The following is an 8,083-nucleotide window of genomic DNA, read 5'->3' as shown; positions in this document are numbered from 1 at the left end:
CAGGAGGTGGAGGTTGCAGTGAGCTGAGATTGCGCCACTGCACTCCAGCCTGGGCAACAGAGCGAGACTCCATCTCAAAAAAAGAAAAGAAAAGAAAAGGGAATGGCTGAGAGGAGTTCAGAAAGCTGAATGGCAGGTATCTGGTACAATGGCTGGAAAGCAGGGAGGATAGATAGGCAGGACAGAGGAAGAACACTCAGCAACAAAGGCAGTGTGAGCAACAACGCCACGGTGTGAGCCAGTCAGGCACGTTCTACCTGGAGCTCTACCTGGAGCTCACTGCAGCTGCAAAACAGAGCAGGTGTCTTGGGGGAGACTGGAGCTGGGACAGAGGAGAGCAGCAGAGGTCAGTCCTAGAGGGCCCTGAATGTCAGGCTGCGGAGCTGGGGGTGCCAGTGAGTGGTGTGGGGAGAATAGTTAAAGCTAAGGAGTAGCAGCACAGTGGCACATACCTGGAGTCCCAGCTAAGGGGGAGGCTAAAGCAGGAGGATCCTGTGAGCCTAGCAGTTGAAATCCCATCTGGCAATGTAACAAGACCCCGTCTCTAATAAAAATAAGCTGGCCAGGCATAGTGGCTCATGCCTGCAATCCCAAGGTCTAGCACTCGGGGAGGCCAAGGCAGGCGGATCACTTGAGACCAGGAGTTGGAGACTAGCCTGGCCAACATGGTGAAACCCATCTCTACTGAAAATAGAAAAATTAACCAGGTGTGGTGGTGCACGCCTGTAATCCCAGATACTTGGAAAGCTGAGGCAGGAGAATCGTTTGAACCCGGGAAACAGGTTGCAGTGAGCCTAGATTGCGCCACTACACTCCAGCCTGGGCGACAGTGTGAGGCTCTGTCTCAAATAAATAAATAAATAAATGATTTTTTAAAAAAATAAAAGCTGAGGAGTGACTTGGTTAGATCCGTAGTTTAAAGAAGTCATTTTGGGGCCAGGCACAGTGGCTCACGCCTGTAATCCCAGCACTTTGGGAGGCTGAGGCAGGTGGATCACCTGAGGTCAGGAGTTTGAGACCAGTCTGGCCAACATGGTGAAACTCTTGTCTCTACTAAAAATACAAAAAATTACCCAGCCATGGTGGTGCACACCTGTAATGTCAGCTACTCAGGAGGGTGAGGCAGCAGATGTTTGAACCTGGGAGGCGGAGGTTGCAGTGAGCCAAGATCGTGCCACTGCACTCCAGCCTGGGCGACAGAATGAGACTCAAAAAAAAAAAAAAAAGTCATTTTGGCAATCAGTCACCACTTCTTTTTGATAGCCCCTGGTTTTGTTAGGGGTTAGGGGAAGCAAGGTGTTCAGCAAAATGAATATACTTCCTGGCTTCCTTTGCAGCTAGGGGTGGCCGTGTCACAGTCTGGCCAAGGAAAGGAAATTGGGAGTTGCTGTGTGGAAACTCAACTCTCTGGAACTTCTTCCTTCCTCCTGCCTCCGCACAAATGTGATGGCAGCAGCTGAGGCCACCATCTTGCGACCATGAGAGAAAAACCTGGAGAACAGATGTGTCCTCAGCCCTGACTTCAGACCAACCTACACCCACCTCTAGGCGTGGGGGCTAAGTGAGAGATGGATACACTGTTTCATTTAAGCCCTGGTCACTTAGGTTTTCTGTTATTCACACCCCAACAAAACCCTACATGGTCCAGGAGGGCACCAGGCAAAGTAGAGAAGGGTACGAGTTTATTTCCTGCTTCCCTGGAGACCACCAACCCTCTCACTCTTCCAGCCCAGCCTCTGCCACTTCCCAGCTGTCGGCCCTCCTCCAAACAAATGTGCATGCCAACACCCAGTGGGTGTGAGGCTTGTAGGCCCAAGTCTAGAGAGAGCTGAGTCTGGCAAACCCTGAAAGCCCCTGTCCTAGCAAGCCAGGCCACAGGTCTGTAGTATCTGGGACCAGTGAATAAGGGGACCGGGGGTGCTACTGAGACTCAGAAGCCCCAGGACTAGCCCAGGGTAGTTAGAACTGAGTGAGGTTAGCCAGGACTAACCTCACGCAGATCGCACCTCCCCCGTTCCCCTCCCTCCACCTTGGTTTGGAAGCCTCCCCAGAGCTCTCCCAGGCTGTCGTCAGCTGTAAACTCTGCCTCCACAAAAATGCCCTGGGCAACCTGCAACTCACAGCCCTGCTGTCCTCAGAGTATCAGCTGGAGACAGATGTGCCCAGAATTGAGGATGGGTGGGAAATGAGGAGAAATGAGGGCTGAGGAGGGGTCATTCTCAGTCCCTCCCTCTCGGTCACAGGAGGGTGTTGCCCATGCTTTTGGGTGGGTCCCAGGCCCATAGCTGCAAATATTCATATTGGCTACTCTTTAGTGAGCAAGGGTATGTGCCAGGCATTGGCATTGTGCTGGACATACATCATCACACTGAGTCCTCACGGAAGATGTATTATTCCCATTTCACAGAAAATGAAACTGAGGCTTGAGGTTAAGCGATTTGTCCGTGACCACAAAGAGTTTTCAGGACTCAAACCCAGATCTGTCACTGGGCAAGGTGGCTCACTCCTGCAATCCCAGCCCTTTGGGAGACTGAGACCGGGGGATCTCTTGTGGCCAGGAGTTCAAGCCTGGCCAACATGGCAAAACCACATCTCTACTAAAAATACAAAAATTAGCTGGGCGTGGTGGCACGCGCCTGTAATCCCAGCTACTCAGGTGGCTGAGGCAGGAGAATTGCTTGAACCCAGGAGGTGGTGATTGCAGTGAGCCTAGATCGTGCCACTGCATTCCAGCCTGAGTGACAGAGTAAGACTCTGTCTCCAAAAAAAAGCCAGATCTATTCGACTCTGACACCCAACCTTTAATCATTCGCTGTTGTCAATGTCACCTCCGTTTTGACCAGCCAAGCCAGACCTCCCTGGAGCCTGTGGAGAAGCCAAGGTAGAAAAGGGTTGGAAAAGAATGGTAAAATAGGCCAGGTGTGGTGGCTCACCCCTGTAATCACAGCACTTTTGGAGGTCAAGACAGGCAGATTGCATGAGCCCAGGAATTCAAGACCAGCCTGGGCAACATAGTGAGACCCTGTTTCAACTTAAAAAAAAAATGGTAATGAACAATTGTCAATTCTGAGCAGTTGGGTATGGTATGACCCTGTGTACTTTTTCTGTATTTTAAAATGTTCTCAAAATAAAACCTGTTTCAAAAAAAAAAAGAAGAGGACAAAGAAGATGAGGAGGAAAAAGAGGAAGAGGTAAGGAGGAGGAAAGAAGAGGAGGGGGAGGGGGAGGAAGAAGAGGAGGAGGGAGGGAGGAAGGAAGGAGAATAAATGAAGAAAGAGGCCAGGTGGGATGGCTCACGGCTGTAATCCCAGCACTTTGGGAGACCGAGGTGGGTGGATCACCTGAGGTCAGGAGTTTGAGACCAGCCTGGGCAACATGATGAAACCCTGTCTCAACTAAAAATACAAAAATTATCGAGGTGTGGTGGTGCGTGCCCATAATCCCAGCTACTTGGGAGGCTGAGGCAGGAGAATCATTTGAACCCAGGAGGCAGAGGTTGTAGTGAGTTGAGATTGCGCCACTGCACTCCAGCCGGGGCAACAGGAGCAAAACTTCATCACACACAAAAATAATAATAATAATGTAAAAAAAATGAAGAAAGAACAAGACTGGGTGGGGCGCAGTGGCTCATGCCTGTAATCCCAGCACTTTGGGGAGCCAAAGTGGGCAGATCACCTGAGGTCAGGAGTTCGAACCCAGTCTGGCGAAGGTGGTGATTTTTGTCTTTATAAAAAATACAAAAATCAACCAGGCATTGTGATGCGTGCCTGTAATCCCAGCTACTTGGGAGGCTGAGAGAGAATTGCTTGAACCTGGCAGGTGGAAGTTGCAGTGAGCCGAGACTGCGCCACTGCACTCCATCCTGAGCGACAGAGCAAGACTCCATCTTGGGGGGAAAAAAAAAAAGAACAAGACTGGGCCTAGAGTTGGGGCCAGGCCCAGGCTGGAGTGGGGCCTGGGCAGGGGCCGGGCCGGCTTTAGTGGCAGCCCTTCTGCACAAGAGCCCTAGTGTTCCCTGGGCCCGGCTGCCATCCAAGAGCAACATCATTGGCACCAGGCAACGTCTGCCCTCTACCCCCCGGCGACTCTGCCCCCAGGCAGGTGGGGGGTAGGACCTGGCCTCAGGAGACCCTCCTGGCCCAGCCCAGCATTCTAGAAGCACAGAGTCTGCAAACCCCTGCCTGGGGCCGCATGTCTTCTCAGGACTGCTGGCTAAAAGGTCAAGGAGTGCAGTGCCCAGTCCCAGCCCCCACACCTCCCTCCACCACACACTCACCTTCAGGTGAATCTGCACCTTCCTGGGCCACAGTTAAGGATGGAAGCAGAAAGCATTTGATGAGGTAGCATCAATGATCCCATTCTGGAGAGTTATCTCGAGCGCTCCATCTTTGCCCCCAAAGACAGGGGTTCAAGCTCCGCAGTTCACTTGCTAGATGACCTCAAAAAAGTAATTCCATCTCCCTGAGCTTGTTTCTTCACCTACAAGTCAGAGCTAAGGATTCCTATGCCATTTGGCTTGGTGGAAGAATTAAAGGATATAATGCCTGTACAACACCCAGCATGGTGCCTGGCACGTAACGGGAGCTCAAGAGTCAGGAACTCAGGAACAGGAACGCGTTCATTTCCCCCAACACTCCCAGGAAGAAAGAAGCTGGAGTAGCCGGGAGCCGTTGCTCACGCCTGTAATCCCAGCACTTTGGGAGGCCGAGACGGGTGGATCACCTGAGGTCAGGAGATTGAGACCAGCCTGGCCAACATGATGAAACCACATGTCAACCAAAAATACAAAAATTAGCAGGGTGTGGTGGCAGGTGCCTGTAGTCCTGGCTACTAGGGAGGCTGAGGCAGGAGACGCAGAAGAATTGCTTGAGCCTGGGAGGCAGAGGTTGCAGTGAGCCGAGATCACGCCACTGCACTCCAGCCTGGGCAACAGAAGAAGAAGATGGAGCATGACTGTTTTCTGGGTGGAGAAACTGAGGCAGAGGCAAGTTAACAGCAGGATCTTAGGATGACAGGCTCTTGCCTCTGCTAAGCAGGCGTGTGTGTGTGTGTGTGTGTGTGTGTGTGTGTGTGTGTGTGTGTCTGAATGGTTGTTTTTGGTTTTTGGTTTTTGTTTTTGAGATGGAGTCTTGCTCTGTTTCCCAGGCTAGAGTGCAGTGGCGCGATCTCAGCTCACTGCAACCTCCGCCTCCCGGGTTCAAGCGATTCTCCTGCCTCAGCCTCCCCAGGAGCTGGAATTACAGGCATGGGCCACCAGGCCTGGCCAATTTTTGTATTTTTAGTAGAGATGGGGTTTTACCATATTGGCCAGGCTGGTCTCGAACTCCTGACCTCAAGTGAGCTGCCCGCCTCGGCCTCCCAAAGTGCTGGGATTACAGGAGTGAGCCACTGCGCCCAGTTGTATCTGAATGTCTTTGAGAAAGAGACTGCAAATGTGACTGGTGAAAGATTGCATGTCAGCAAGAGAGTGAGACAGTGCGAAAGGCTTAGGTGCTCTGCCTGACTGGCTCAGTTTATCTCCCAGGCTGTAACTGATTACTTATCTGTCTGTCCCCACCACAATATCAGCAACCCCTTGAAGGGTAGACGTAGGGCCCAGGCCAGGTGAGGTGGCTCACATCTGTAATCCCAGCATTTGGGGAGACTGAGATGGGCAGATCACTTGAGATCAGGAGTTTGAGACTAGCCTGGCCAATATGGTGAAACCTGTCTCTACTAAAAATATAAAAATTAGGTGTAGTAGCGCACGTTCGTAATCCCAGCTACTCAGGAGGCTGAGGCAGGAGAATCACTTAAACCCAGGAGGCAGAGGTTGCAGTGAGCTGAGATCTCACCACTGCACTCCAGCCTGGGCAACAGAGCAAGACTCTGTCTCAAAAAGAAAATAAATAAATAAATAAATAAAGGTCCAATTCGGGGCTTTATCCCCAGGATTTAAAACAGTGGATGCCACATAATGAACCTTCAATAAATAATCATTCAAATGAATGAGCGAATGAGTGAATGACTTTGTGAGGGAGTGTCAGCCTCTGCCGAGGGTCAGTGTGAAAGATTATGAGTGCGTGAGAGGAGGCAGACAAGGGATATGGGGAACATATCCTAGGGATATCAGAGGGTTGCCGGTCTGAGGGATTTGCGCATCTCAAGAGACAAGGAGGTTGCGTGACCTGAGCTATGAAAACTTTTAGTTTGCCTTTGGCTCCGGTAAACTCAGGAAATGCCCGAGAAGGTGAATGAAAGTCATGTGGGGTCCAGCTCCAGCTGGCGGTTCACCCTGCTCCCCCTGCCCACAACCACATTCACAAGGGGAGCCAGCAGAGGGCCAGAGGCAGGGAGCTGAACCCCTCCAGCAGTCCGGGAGGTCTGGCAAGGTCCCCTCTGGACAGGCAGCTCCCAGAGCAAGGAGCCTCATCTATCCTGGGAGCTCCAGCAAGGCAGGACTCTAGAGAAGAGAACCGGGACAAACTGTTTTTAAAAGATAACCAATTTTTTAAAAAACATTATACATATGTGTGTGTGTGTATATATATTTTTTTATTTATTTTTTATTTTTATTTTTATTTTTTGAGATGGAGTCTCGCTCTGTCACCCAGGCTGGAGTGCAATGGCACGATCTTGACTCACTGCAACCTCCACCTCCTGGGTTCAAGCAATTCTCTGCCTCAGCCTCCCTAGTAGCTGAGATTACAGGCACATACCACCATGCCTGGCTAATTTTTTTGTATTTTTAGTAGAGACGGGGTTTCACCATCTCGCCAGGTTGGTCTTGAACTCCTGACCTCGTGATCCAGCCACCTCGGCCTCCCAAAGTGCTGAGATTACAAGCGTGAGCCACTGTGCCCGGTCTAATACATATATTTTAATGGAGACGAGATCTCGCTATGTTGCCCAGGCTGGCCTCAAACTCCTGAGTTCAAGCGATCCTCTCGACTCAGCCTTCCACAGTGCTGGGATTATAGGCATGGGCCACCATGGCTGGCCCCAATTATTTTCTGATTTATCTTTGGGAGGAGACCATTCTTTCGCTTAAGAAGAAAAAGAAAAAAACAATTTTAAGTCGCTTTAATGGGCCTTAGAGTTATGCAAAGATATGCCACTATCCCTTTGGAAGTGAGAGTGGAAAGAACTAGACTTGTCTGCATAACAATGAGAAAGGAAGTTGCTTCTTAAGGCAGGGTCTACACTAGCTAGAGGGGACAACCAGGACCTGAGCCTCAGACAGAGTCTCGCTCAGTAGCCTGTCGCCCAGGCTGCAGTGCAGTGGAGTGATCATGGCTCACTGCTGCCTCAACTTCCTGGGCTCAGGCAATCCTCTGACCTCAGCCTCCCGAGTGGTTGGGACCACAGGTGCACCCAGCCCATTTCCTTTCCTGTCAAGGTGCCTTACGAGAAGCAGAGGGCTTGAGATTCAGATGAGGGATGGGCAGAGATCAGAGGCTGCCTGGCCTCCTAGTTTGGCCACAGTCTAGATGCTTAGGAGAGAAGGGCTTAAAGGTGAGGCAAACATGAGCCAGGTGGGCACGGAGCTATCAGGGAGCACCTACTGTAGGCCAGACACTTGAACTCTAATGGTGAGGTCTGCGGGCACAGTTCCTCTATTGAAAAATAGAGATAGAGCAACTGTGTTGCCAGGGCTGGCCTCAAACTCCTGAATTCAAGCGATCCTCCTGCCTCAGTCTCCTAGTAGCTAGAACTACAGGCACCTGTCATTGTGCCCGGCCATTCCACAGCTATTTATATAATTAACTGTTCAGTTACAGTTCTGGTAAGTGTGCTGAAGAAATAACAGGTCCTAAATAATTAAATTACAGCTAGTATTACAAAGCAAGCGCTGCATGCCAGGCTTACACATACTGCTAACATGTCTACTTTTTGTTTTTTTGAGATGGAGTCTCGTTCTGTCGCCCAGGCTGGAGTGCAGTGGCCGATCTCGGCTCACTGCAAGCTCCGCCTCTCGGGTTCAGGCCATTCTCCTGCCTCAGCCTCCCAAGTAGCTGGGACCACAGGCGCCCGCCACCTCGCCCGGCTAGTTTTTTGTATTTTTTAGTAGAGACGGGGTTTCACCGGGTTAGCCAGGATGGTC

General features: G+C 51.0%; 1 protein-coding gene across 1 annotated transcript in view; it reads left to right on the top strand.

Moving 5' to 3' along the window:
• Positions 1-3,139, top strand: part of ZNF346 (zinc finger protein 346) — a 71,206-nt gene extending 68,067 nt beyond the window's left edge. The window contains exon 9 of the mRNA XM_011989983.1: positions 1,338-3,139. The gene's annotated coding sequence lies outside the window, so the exon portion shown is untranslated. The remainder of the gene's footprint in view (positions 1-1,337) is intronic.
• The last annotated feature ends 4,944 nt before the right edge of the window (positions 3,140-8,083 follow it).

The sequence above is a fragment of the Mandrillus leucophaeus genome, unplaced genomic scaffold (assembly GCF_000951045.1).
Source record: "Mandrillus leucophaeus isolate KB7577 unplaced genomic scaffold, Mleu.le_1.0 Scaffold366, whole genome shotgun sequence".
Lineage (NCBI taxonomy): Eukaryota > Metazoa > Chordata > Mammalia > Primates > Cercopithecidae > Mandrillus > Mandrillus leucophaeus.
The sequence above is the reverse complement of the archived record's forward strand: the minus strand, read 5'-3'. Positions and strand labels throughout refer to the sequence as shown.